The sequence below is a fragment of the Fukomys damarensis genome, unplaced genomic scaffold (assembly GCF_012274545.1).
Source record: "Fukomys damarensis isolate Sample0158 unplaced genomic scaffold, DMR_v1.0_HiC HiC_scaffold_30, whole genome shotgun sequence".
NCBI lineage: Eukaryota > Metazoa > Chordata > Mammalia > Rodentia > Bathyergidae > Fukomys > Fukomys damarensis.
The window spans coordinates 22,189,137-22,202,917 of NW_022900942.1; the positions used below are offsets into that span (position 1 = coordinate 22,189,137).

General features: G+C 37.1%; 1 long non-coding RNA gene across 1 annotated transcript; it reads left to right on the forward strand.

Moving 5' to 3' along the window:
* Nucleotides 1-7,271: 7,271 nt before the first annotated feature.
* On the forward strand, nt 7,272-9,396 carry LOC117283755. The gene is made up of 3 exons (XR_004514783.1): nt 7,272-7,309; nt 8,293-8,422; nt 9,305-9,396. It is a non-coding gene; the product is annotated as an uncharacterized LOC117283755 (long non-coding RNA).
* Nucleotides 9,397-13,781: the final 4,385 nt, after the last annotated feature.

The window sequence follows — 13,781 nt, forward strand, 5'->3', positions numbered from 1 at the left end:
ATAATATATATATATATATTATTTAACCATATATATGTATGAGTGTGTGGGTGAAAGAAGGAATAATTGATTGATGGATACATAGGTTTTTGTTGCATGATGGAGAGGAATCAGTGAAATGCAGTGAAATGCAAGGAAACACAATATGATTCCCTGGTGTATTTTAGTAGTTCAGCTCCTTTTTTTTTTGTACCAGCTATCAAACTCAGGACAGTGCACTTGCTGGGAAGGCGTGGTGCCACTGAACCGAATCCTAGGCTCAGTGGCCTATTTTAAAGGTTTGTTCAGTGAACCTTTCTTCTAACCAATGGGCTCTTAATTATTTTCTCTGCCTATGAGTTGGGCTAAATGATGAGTGTATAGCATAGTACCTGTCAAAAGGACTTAGTGACAAAAGAAGTTCTACAAATCTCTTTACTTTTTTATGAAAGGTAACTTGTTAAACCTGGTACATTGCACAGTGGACCTTGTGAGGAAATGAAAACAAAACAAAGCAGGTAAAGTCAGGTACTTACATACTGAATTGGACAAATGATAGTGGATTGTGAATAAGCAACTAAATTCTGAGAGTACACATAAGAGTTATTGTAACTAGGCCTGTGCAGAATTCATTTGGTTTTGACTTCTTTTCCTTGAAGATAAAGGTGGTATTTTTTTCTGTGTAGAGAAGTTATCATTCACCTGGAATTTCCTTTTCTGCCTTTAAGAAATAGCATGAAGGGCAGAATGACTTTTCATATTTGCTAATTTTCTAATGACCTTAATGTGGTAGTTCATATGTCACAGAAACATATTTTAAAACTAATTCTTATAGATACTTGTTATTACACAGTCCCCTAACACCACTCCAAGTGACAGGAAAGTTTACTTATTACCTTCAGAGCTCCCAATTGCTTCTTAATCCAGTAGTTCGTTGTGCTGATGGGTGGGGCTCTTATTCAACCAGAGCAGGAGTGATCCCTAGGAATGGGTCATGCCTTCACCTGGGCAGCAGGCTATCAGACACCATGCTGCTGTGCTGTCCCTCCACACCTGTGGTCACGAACCAGCTTGCAATTTTCTCAGCAACTGTCACAATACACCCATGGCTGTCCCTTGTGCTGCAACTCCTGGGGCTTATTTGTACTTCCCCAAGAGGTTCAGGGAGAAACATCTCCACCCCATTCTGTCTCAACTGGAAGTCTCTCCTTTACATAATTGTATCAAAAAAAGCAACAATATACAAAAAGTTTCTTTTCTTTCTCATTTCAGCATGGAAAACAGCGTTTCAAATGGAAATGATTCGGTTGGCCATCTGCACCCACTGAATGAAAGAAGGAATCCGAAATGAAGATAACAGGACAGACATTGTGGAGATTCAGTACTAGCTGACTTCATTCAGTCCTGTCTCAGTCCTTAAGCTCAAGATACAGTTCTGTCTATTCGAAGCTACTTTTTTTTTCTTCTTCTAGATGAGTAGTCTGGATTTAAGGAACTTTGGCTTCCTTCCAACTTTCGTCGCTATAAACTGAAATCCATTTATCTTACAGATAACTAAGTGTGGAAAATCAACTAGGTTTTCCTAGCATCCCCCAGATGTTGCTTTCAGCAGTGAGGCAATGAGGTTGGGGAGGACAAGGTACAAAGATCAATTTTAGCATATGTATTTTCATCAGAAACACAATGTAATCATTTGTTTATTAATAATTTGTTATTCATTGGTGCTAGTAGTATCCTGTTACTTAAAAAACCAAAGCCAAAATGAGCAGCCTGTACATTCTCTCCATAATAGACATATAAAATGTGAATAGGTAACTTGAGAGGTCAAGACATAGAATGTTTGGTCTCAATGTGAGAGGAATCAGCACTGAATCCCAGTGAATCTGCCCAGGAGACCTGGGACCATTGTATAAACACAATGATCTCCAAAGCCTTGGGAATCTCTCTCCTGTTTGGCCTCTATGGGCAAATACCAGTTATTCTGGAAGCTTTTGTTCTTTAATATGTTGAACAAATATAAATCACAAGGGCGGGCACCTTGTCTCTGTTCATTGTGCTGTGTAATTGGGTGAAGAAATTCTAGTTTGTCTCTTCCCTGTAGAGCAACATGTTGGACAGCAGATCAGTCTTCTGAGTTTGCACCTTTGACCCTGGCAAATCTCTGGATTCAACACTTTTCAGACTCTTGCTGGGTTAACAGCACAGTATCTCATTTCCTAAAGGATCTGGACCTGAACAGTAGGCTCTGATAAGCCTGTAACGGGAACACCATACCCTTTGTTGTAGCATCAGAGACTCTTGACACAAAAAATAACTTTTGAACCAAATTGAGTGGCAAGCATAAATTTAATAGCAAAATATCCTTAAAGAAAGAAAAGCATAAGCCAATTCAACATCGTGGGAGAAATGAACCACAGCCTCAGTCTTTGGGAGGTATTCTGAGCAGAGGCACCTGCATGGAGGCAGCTTCATACCTCAGGAAACAAGCGATGCTAGGACTGGCAAGTGTGTCAGAAAACCACTGGCTCCAACTGCCTGGATTTCCACTGAAGAAAATGAGGCTGTAAGTGTTTCCCAGGACTGCCCAGGAAATGGGTCTAGTGGTCTGACTTCAATCAGAGCAAACTGAGGGATAGAGTCTCAGCCTCCAGAACCCTGTTGGACCCTGTGGTCTAACTTTCCTCTTCTCTTTCTCTGAAACACTCAAACTCTTCCTCTGTGGATACCTCTGCCTGCCTGTACAACCACACCTCTTTCGCCCCTTCATTTGAACCCCTTTCTCTGTAGCTAGCACTTCATTTTCAGTATCCTATAGAATCTTTTAGTGTCCTCATCCTCATTAAATCGGGTTCTCTAATTTGAATCTTTTTCTTTTCCTTTTCATATGTTGGTGTATTAAATATTCTAAATATATCTCTCCTAAAAGAAGTGTTCATTAATTAAATTGCTGAGTGATGCTGTGTCATTTACTCTCTGATTTAAATACCAGCCCCAAAGGAGATAATCTTTCTCCCTTATCCAGACTCTCACTCTCACTTCTTTCCTTTTTTCCCCCTTGGTCCCTCTCTTATTTCTTTCTCCCTCTCTCCCTCCCTACACCTCTCTTCCTCCTGAGTTCCCTACCTCCCTCATACACCCTCTTCATTTTCCATTCTTTCTGGTTTCTCTTCTTCCTTCCTTCCTTCCTTCCGTCCTCTTCTCTCCTCTTCCTTTCTTTCTTCTTTTCCCTCCTGTACACTTAAGATTCTATTTAGTACAAAAATCTCAGGTAAGAGAAATGCATAACGCTTCCTGGTACTGCTCTCAGCTTTACTCAGTACACAGTCGGGACAGAAAAACAAAAATGCAGATGTTTCTCCCCAGGTGAGCCTTTCTTTGAGCAGCTAAATTTTGCTGCATCATCCCACTGACACAGACACGGGAATGCAGTCTGCACTGGAGCATAAAAACAGAGGCACGGTACAGAGTAGGCTGGGATCACTGGAGGAATTTGAGAGATTGAAAACTCAGGAAGAAATAGGCCTTAGCAAGTTGAAATAGGATGTTCTAAAGCCAGAGGTCTAGGCCCATCTGGGGAGAGGATTCATGGGTTCCACAGGAAAATCAGAGCTGCCTAATTTTTACACCATGGGCTTTCACTTTACTGCAGAGCCATTTTTCCACTGTGCTAGCTAAAATATCAGTACAATGATAGCTCACTGGGGGCCTACATCTCCAGGCCACAAAATATAGGCATTGTAGGAGGCAAGAGGTGTTTCTTTAGACAAGTTCCATCTGGAACAGTAGCAAAGGAGGATTTTCAGAACCTGCCTATTGCAAGGTTAGTGAGGCTCAGCACAGCCCAGACAATGAATTCCCACATTGTCTTCCAGAAAAGATTCCCATGGCAGAGGCTTTGTTGCATTCCCTGCTGTATGCATCATGATAGAATAATAGACAACTAAGACTTTAGATGTGTTCTAATGAGGAGGAATTAGAAAGGAAGCCAGGGATCCACCACATATGACTCTACTTTTGTTGTAGATAGGTTTGTCATCTCAACACACTGCTCCTCAGATTGAGGTCAGCTAAACCTTGAGTTCTCTCAGAAAATTCCAAGTTGAAGAACTTTGTACGTAGTTGTCTGGACTGCTGTATCTACCTTCATGCCTATAGCTGAGCTTCTGGTAGAATGGATAAAACATATGTAGCAAGATTACCAAGGTGTGTTGATCTCTGAATTAATTACATTTTACACTTGCATGGAGCATTTAGTGAGAAGAAGAAACGTGAGGGAGGGGAACCAAATGAAAACTTCTTTTCTTGTTCATCTTTTAATTTACTTTATGTTTTATTTACCTGCTGCCATGTCCTGGAGTGGACAAGTACCCCCAAAGTTCTTGTGTTAAGAGTTTTATCCAAGCCTGTAGTGCTTTGGAGAGCCGGTGGAGCTGTTAAGAGATGCTATTCCTATGGAAGTCTTCCAGCCACAGCAGCCTGCCCTTGCAGAGCATATTGAAACCCAGGTGCTGCTTTCTTCTCCCTCTGTTTCCTGGCCATGACAAAGGGAGCAGAGTGTTCCACCTGGTGCTAGGGGAAATGCAAGTATTAATTATACCCAAAGAGTGAACCCCACAGTATATGAGTTTCCTTTTTAATTAACTGTGTTTCTTTTATGTAGCATATTGTTGAATCTTGGTTCTTAACCCATTCTGCCAGTCTGTTCCTTTTGATTAGTGAATGGGGACCATTAACATCGATGGTTGAACCGGGGATTTAGCTCCATGGTTCTGCTACCTGTCAAATAGGACCCATGTTTGATCCCTGGTTAAAAAAAAAAAGTTAAAGGAATTGATGGTTGTAATTGATATGTAGTGATATCCCTATCATGACATTTTCCAGTTGTTGGATTCTCTGCCTTGCATTTAATTCCTTGTCTTGTCTGATAGATTCATTCTGATGGGCTTTGTGAGGTTGAAACCCTGATTGTCTTTTGCTAGGATACTGTTTAAAACTTTTTGAGGGCTGGTTTCATATTCATGAAGTTCCTCAGGACTTCTTTGTCATGAAAGTATCTTATTTCTTCATCAATTTTGAAAGATAGTTTTGGAGGGTACATCAATCTGTTTGGGAGGTTGTTTTCTTTTAAAGAATCATACCACAGTAAAATATGGCCACCCATGTGCATAGCAGCATAGTTGGTAATAGCTAAAATTTAGAAGCAGCCCAATTGCCTATCAACTGGAGACTGGTTAAAGAAAATGTGTGTTTTTGTATTTGTTGTTTTTTTTTTTTGTATAATGCAGTAGTACTGAAAAATAACTAATGTGTAAATAGACATATTTATCACCAAATGGATGCACACTGAGACCAAACTCAAGTGAAACAAATAGGACGCACATATGAAATACCAAACAGTTTCTCTGGTGTGAGAAACTGAAAGTGTAAATAAGAATAAAAATGTATAATAGATAATGTGAAACAGGAAGAAAATGTCCAAAGTGGAAGGGGAAAGGGAAGTGGCAGGAGTAGGGGAAAGGAAAGAAGGGAAAGGAATAAATATGAGAAAATGAAAAAAATGGAAACGAAATCATTGTAAATAGGGAGGGATGGAGGCACTGAAAGGAGGGCAGGAAAATGAGGAAAAAAAAAGAGTTAACCCCACATTTGGCTTATTCACAGAAGTGATTCTGGCCAAAGCCTAAGTGCTGAGGTCAGGGTAACTTGCACTGAAATTCCATTCCTATAATTAAAATTTTTTTAAAGTAGAAGAACAATGTTGTAATTACAATCATATATTTTGTCTATTCTGCTCATATTTGACAATGCTTTGCCTTTTCTTTTGCTAGCCTTGTTTCCATTACTTTGCCTAGAAACTGCTTGATTGTGCATCCTCATGTGTAATCCCACCCTCACTTGTAGCTCACCTTTACACCAACTAATTACTAATAAAAAAAAATCAGTGGTTTGGACTGGTCAGCACCTTTGTCAGTTGTACCAGTATTTATTGTCTTGGCTCCTTGCTTTCTGTCTCTCTTAGTTCTATTAGATTTTTTCTCAGGCTTGTACTGTACACTGAACAGGAGACAATAGCCTAATGCAATGGTTCCAGTATCATTTCAGGTTCCCAAGATGGTGCTCCCTGCCAAAATGTGCTGCCTTTCCACTGGCCCAAACAAACAGGGACATTAAATAATGGAACCAGATCTTTAAAACTGTGAGGCAAATTGAACCTTTCCTACACCCTACTGCACATTTGGTAGTAAACTAAGGTACTGAATCACTATGCAAACCAGAATAGAGAATCCTCCAAAAGCCAAAAATACAACTACTTGAACTTTCTATGGCACTTCTGATTATGTAATAGAAAACACTGAAGTTACCACAATTCACAAAACTCAAGCAGTTCAAATAGCCTAGATCTGCCTCTATAGATGTAAATCAATAAAATGTAATGTACATTCACATATACGAATAATATCCAGTTATACCTGCATACCTGTGTATATAGTAGCACAATTCATGAAAGCCCACCTGCACAAACAGCCTAGATTCTCTTCAATAGAAGAATTGATGTAGAAATTAGGCACATATACATGTAATGGAATATTATTCATCCATGAGAAAGAATGAAATCATATCACTTTCAGAAAGATGGATAGGTATAGAATGTGGAAATAATCCGGAGAATAAGCAGCCCCCATATCTGAATGTCAGGGACATCTTGAGTTATATGCTCATCTCTTTCCCATAGACATTCTCAGGGTACAGAGTGTACCAAGGAAAACACTATTTTTTAACCCATCCCTTTCCCCCTTGAAGTTTCTTATTTCTCTTCAGCACCCCCTTGATAGAGCATTTTGAGAAAATAAGGGGTATTGATATAGTTTGTATGCCTTGGATGACTATTTATAGTTTCTCAGGTGAGTATTCACTGTGCCAGAGAAGATAAAAGATGGTTGAGACTTTAAGAGTTTAAAAAGGCAGAGATCCGATCTGCAAGAAGTAAGTTCAGGCAACAAAAATCTTCAAATTGCTGATGTTTAGAGCCTCATAGGCACAAGTTTAGAATGCCCCGATTGCCTTTACCAGCAGTGCTTCTCAGTGCACATCCCATATCTAATGTTTCTTCACACTGATTGTAAGTTCAGTGTTGGACTCTGCTCCTGTTAACATCTCAAGGACTATATGAGTTTGGCTGCTGTGTTTATCTTATTCTAAAATCCTTCATTTCTGGGTTTCACCTGGTCATTGGCTCTCCAGATCTGGACTCTAGACCTGTCCTATGAATCCTTGGCTTTAACATTGGTCTGCACATGTGTTGTTTTGGCTCAGTCTCCTGGAGCAGCAGGTGGGTGCTGAGTGCCTCCAATCCATAACCTTTCTCCTCTTTGGCTAAAATATTTCTGTTTTTCTTGCATATCTTTAATTGGCTACTGGCATTTATTCTAATAAAGAGATAAAACAATATATAATTTGAGCAGGTCATTGTTTTACTGATAATGTATTTTACAGAATCAAAAGAATTAGAAAGATAAAAAGATCCCAGATATCAAGGTAATCCAAGGAAACTAGGGAGTCAAGTTTAACTAGTTTGAAAACAAATATCATTTGGTTCAAATCATTTAAGAATTTCATATCTCAAACTTACTAGTCTAGTATTGAGATATCCTTTTTATTTTAACATGTATACTTAGCCCCAAAGGGGATTTCTATAGAAAAGTAAATAGGTTTAAATGTGTGTGTGGTAAGAGAGAGGACTGCTATCTCATATATTGAATTTTTCTTTTTGTATATTTTGTAGTACAATATGAGGACTTTCATCATTGGGAATCTGTACCCTTTACATGATATATCTTATTTTGTTTTCTTTTGTTTTTTGTACTGGGGAATGAAACTTTGGGACCTTGTGCTTTCAAGGAATGTGGCAGCACCACTGAGCTAAATCCCCAGCCCTCTTGGTTCTTGGTTTTTCCCCATTTCCCTGCCCTCCTTTCAACCAATCTACTCCTTCCTATTTACAAAGAATTTGTTTCCAGCAAACACTGAGTGTTTAATGTTGTGTATGAAACTGAAAAGGACAGGGAACCAATCGAATCTTCTTTCCAGCCATCAATTTACTGGAAAAACTAGTAAACATTTTCCCCAAATAGTGACAAAGTAACAACATTCAAGAGGAAGGCACTCTGGCAAAGAAGTGTGTACAATTTTGCCTGTTGAACAATAGGAAAGGATAATCACAATAAAATTTTCAATGTGTTGGTGATCGTATTGGTATAATTTCTGTGCCTGTGGCAGCTGTAGCCTTTTCTCTTTCCGTATTCATCCCCACAGGGTTTGTGCTTGACCTCAGACACCAGGTCATGCCCAGGAGTTCAGAATCATGTGTGGAGAAGGTGTTCCACATTTCCCATGTCTTCTGATGTGGCCTTGAGGTTGTAGCTCTCTTCTATTATGAACAGAGGTAGGTGTAAATTCACCTCTCTCATCTTCATAGTTTGTAGGTTTGTCAATTGCAGTAATTTCCTAGCAGTGAATCTATCTTCAAGCTATAAAAATGAAAAAAGGAAAATGACATAATTAACTGGATGCCATCATCCTTTACCTGTGAATTAATAAAACAGTTTATTATAAATTATTCTGGTATGCAGAACTAATAGTCCTGGATATAGTTAAGTGTATATGTAATATATATATATATCACATATATGATTGCATATGTATGATATGTACATATATGTATATTCAAAACTAAATTACTATATCACCTTATTCTGTGCAAATGATCTAAATATGTATCACTGTTCCTTGAGATTCCAGACTATTTTACATGTCATGTTTAAGACTTTTATTTTCTTACAGTTATTATTTATGACACACTGTAGGTATAATGCACTTTAGTTTTTTTGCTTGATATATTTGTATACATTCCCTCATTAATATTTATTTCTCTCACCTAAGTATATATTTTTTAATTTTACTATCATCAAATTGAACTTTCATGTGCATAACTATAATCAATTATGTATTCACTAAACCATCGATACATGTCAGACTGTTGTCACATTTTTGTAATAAAAAGATAAAGCATTGTTCTTTTTGTTGAGTTTTTCATTATTTGAGGCATATTTACTTAATGTCTTTAGAAATGGTGACTTAGGAAAATATCAGGCAAAGAAAGGAACATAGATACAGGTTTTACCTTTAGATACAGGCTGCCTATTTCATTTAGCAGCAGCACAACCATGCTCAGAGCTTTGTCTTTCTAAGAAATTTCCAAGATCTGGGTCTGCACATCTTCCAGGGAGGCAAACTTTAGAGTTGCTCTGTTTTATCTTCTGCATAGATTTTCTCATATCTGCAAAAAAACAATGCATCAGACCAACAACAAGTGAGACATAAGGCAAAATGGGCATGTGAAATAAACAGTCATCTCTCAGACCAAGGAGTGGAAATAGCAGATAAACATATGGAATAATGTTCAACATCACTGGTCATCCAAGAGATACAAATGAAAACAACGCTGAGATTCCATCTCACCCCAAAAAGAATGACTGCTATCAAGAAATCAACCAATAACAAATGTTGGGGAGAAAGATGAACCCTTCTCCATTGTTGGTGGGAGTGCAGACTGCTGCAACCAATGTGGAAATCAATGTGGAGATACCTCAAAAGCTAGGATTAAAGGTCTCATTTCATCCAGTTTTTCCCATGCTGGGTATCTTCCAAAAGATTTAAAAGAATCATACCACAGTGATATATGTGCACCCATCTGTATAGCCTCATAGTTTGTAATAGACAAAATATGGAAACAGCCCAATTGCCCATCAAATAAAAGACTGGATAAAGAAAATGTGGTGGTTTTTTCCTTTAAGTTTGTTGGTTTATTTAAAGTAAACAATACAATTGCATTCATCATTGGGTTCTTGCGCCTTTACATAATGTATCTTGGTTCTTATTTTTTCCCCGTTCCTCTGCCCTCCCTTCGTGTCCTCCACCCTTCCCTGCTTACAAAGAGTTTGTTTGCATTTTTTCCTTTTTTCACATTTTTTCTTTCCCCTTATTTCCATTTCCCTATCCTTTCAACATCTCTTTCTCCTTTAGAACTTTACTTCCTATTTCACATTATCACTTATACCATATGAATCTAATTTTCACTATTAGTTTTTCACACCAGAGAAACTATTCAGTATTTACTTATGTGTCCTATTCATTTCACTTAAGAGTATGGTTTCAGTGTACATTGATTTAAAATGCAAAAATATGTACTTAGTTAAGAGAAATAAATATTAATGTGGAAAATGTGTACAAGTTTTAAGTAATGCAAACTGTGCCTCTGTAAACATGGGTGCTTATATATTACTGTGATGTGACTCTTTTAATTCTTATGGAAAGATACCCAGAAGAGGGGTAATGGGTAAATTAGGACCTTTAATCCCAGTTTTTTGGGATATTGATTTCTACAGTAGTTTCATCACTATGCACTCCTACCAACAATGGAGAAATGTTCCTTTCTCCCACAGCCTCACAAATATTTGTTATTGGTTGATTTCTTGGTAGCAGCCATTCTTTCTGGGATGAGATGGAGGCTTAGTGTTGTTTTCATCTGCATCTCTCTTATGGCCAGTGATGTTAAATATTTTTAATATATTTATTTGCTGCTTTTACTTGTTTGTCTGAGAAGTGCCTATTCATTTCATATGACCATTTTTTAATTGGATCTTTAAATTTGGTAGGTTTATTTATTTATTTTTTTGTTTGTTTGTTTATTTAATTTAGTTCTTTATATATTCTAGACAGTAGTCCTTTGAGTAACAGCTTTTTCCCATATTGTAGGTTGTCTCTTAGCCAAATGATGAGATCCCAGTTATGGATTCTTTGTGCTAATTCCCAAGCTACTGAGGTTTTGTTTGTAATGTCTTTTTCCTATGCCAATATCTCTGAGAATTCTACCTCACTTATCTCCCAGCAAGTTTAGAGTTTCTGTTTTGGTATTTAGATCTTTAATCCACTTGGATTTTAGTTTAGTCATGATGAAAGAAAGGGGTCTAGGTTGAATCTTTGACAAGTTGAAATCCAGTTTTTCTAATGCCACTTATTAAAGAGGCTATCTTTCCTCCACTGAAGATGGTTTGTCAAAGATGAGGTAACAGTATGCCTGGAGTTCTTTCTGCATCTTCTAATCTATTCCACTCATCCCCAGGTTTGTTTATTTGCCAGTACTATGCTGTTTTTATCATAGTGACTTTGTAGCATAGTTTAAAGTTTGGAATTATGTTACCCCTTGCATGTCTCTGTTGCCATGAATGACATTTACTATTCTAGATCTCTTCTGAATCAAAATGAATTTTTGGATTATTTTCTCTATTTCTGTGAAATATACTGTTGGTATATCTATTGGGATTGCATTTAATCTGTATAGCAGTATGCTATTATGGCCATTTTCACTATGTTTGTTCTTCCTAACCAGGATCGAGGGATGTCTTTCCATTTTCTTATATCCACTTTGAACTTTTTTTCAGAGTGCTGTAGTTTTCAATGTAGAGGAATTTTGTCACCATCATTCGATCAATTTCTAGGTATTTCATTTTTGGATGCTATTGTTAAAGGAAATGTTTCCCTAATTTCTCTCTCAGTGAGTCTGTTATTTGTTATAATAAGGCTAGTTATTTTTCAGTGTTGACCTTTTATCCATTTACTCTACTGAATTTATCAATTAAGCCTAGAAGTCTTTTGGCTGAGTTTTGTGTGTCTTCTCTGTAGAGTGTCATATCATCAGCAAATGATGACAGTTTAACTTCTTCCTTTCCTATCTTTATTCTTTTCATTTCTTTCTCTTGTCTAATTACTGTGGCTAATGTTTCCAAAACTATATTGAAAAGGAGTAGTGATAGTGGTCATCCTTGTCTTGTTGCTGATTTTATGTAAAGGTTTTTCAGTTTTTGACTATTTAGTATGATATTGGCTGTTGGTTTTTCATAGATCGTCTTTATCAAATTGAAATAAAGTCCATCTGTTCCAATTTTCTGTGGGGTTTTTATCATGAATCGGTGTTGAATTTTATCAAATGCTTTTGCTGAATCTATAGAGATGATTATATGGTTTTCCTCCTTGATTCTGTTGATAAAATGTATTACATTTGTCAATTTACATATGTTGAACTATCCTTGCATCCCTGGGATAAATCCAACGTGGTCAGGGTATATGATCTTCTTGAGGACACTCTGTATTTGCCAGTATCTTATTGAAAATGTTTGCATCTATGTTCATTAGGGTGATTGGCCTGTAGTTCTCTGTTTTAGTTGAGTCTTTCCCTCATTTTGGAATCAAGGTAACACTTTCTTCCAGGAATAAATTTGGAAGTATTGCTTCCCTTTCAATTTCATTGAAGAGTTTAAAGGGTAGTGGCAATATTTCTTCTCTCAATGTCTTTTAGAATCCAGCACTGAAGCCATGAGGACCTGGGCTTTTCTTCATTGGTAAACTTTTAATTACATTTTCAATTTCATTGAATTTAATTGGGGTGTGTAGATTTTTTTATATCTTCTTCATTTAACTTCAGTAATTCATATGTATCTGACCATTTCCTGGTTTTTTTTTTCCACTTTATCAAAGTACAGGTTTTCAAAGTAGGTATCAACAATCCTCTGGATTTCTGCTGGATGTGTTGTGACTTCATATTTTTCATTCCTAATTGCATGAATTTGAGCCTTTTTTTTTCCTTTTTTTGTTAATGTTGGCTAAGGGTTATCAATTGTATTTATTCTTTTGAAAAACCAATTCTTTGTTTCACGGATATTTTTGTATCATTTTCTCAGTCCCCATTGCATTGATTTCTGCTCTGAACTTTATAATTTCCTCCCTGGTGTGTTTGGGTTTGTTTTGCTCTTCTTTTGTTAGGAGTTTAAAGTTCTGCATTAGGTTGTTTATTTGAGCTCACTCTGTTGTCCTACTATGGACATTGACTGCTATGAATTTCCCTTGTAGAACTGCTTTCACTGTGTCCCATAGATTCCTGCATGTTGTACTTCATTATCATTTAATTGTAGAAGCTGTTTAATTTCTTCTTTAATTTCCTCTGTGACCCATCAATTGTTTGGGAGAGTCTTATTGAATTTCCACGAGTTTGTGAAGTTCTTGCATTTTCTTATGATATTGATTTCCAGTTTAATTGCACTATGCTCTGACAATATACATGGGGTAAATTCAATTCCTTTGCTTAAAGATGTTCTATGAGGAAGTATGTGGTCTACTTTAGAGAATGACCCATGTGCAGCCAAAAAGAATGTATAGTGGCACAGCTTGTAATAGCTAAATCTTGGAAACAACCTATTTGCCCATCCGTTGGAAACTGGATAAAGAAGTTGTGGTTTTTCTATAAAATGGAATATTACTCAGCCATAAAGAGTGAGAGAATAGATTCATTCATAGGAAAATGGATACATATTGAAGATATACTCCTAAGTGAAACAAATAAGTCACACATGTGTAAATACCAAATAGTTTCCCTGGTGTGAATATTCTGCAACAATGCATAAGATTCTAATAAGATTACTGACATTTAGAAATTTGAAGAAAGGAGCTAAAGGTGTAAGGAAGGTGTGATACGTAGGGGAAGAACAAAAAGGGAAAAGAAAAAAATGTGAGAGAATGAAAAGATGAAAATAAAGTGTTTGTAGATGGGGAGGGGAGGAGGGGGTGAAGGGAGGGCAGAGGTAAGGGGAAAAAAATAGAATCAAGACTTGCCATGTAGAGGTACATGATCCCAACAATGAATGTAACTGTACTGTATCCCTAAAATGTACCAATAAACTCAATAAAAT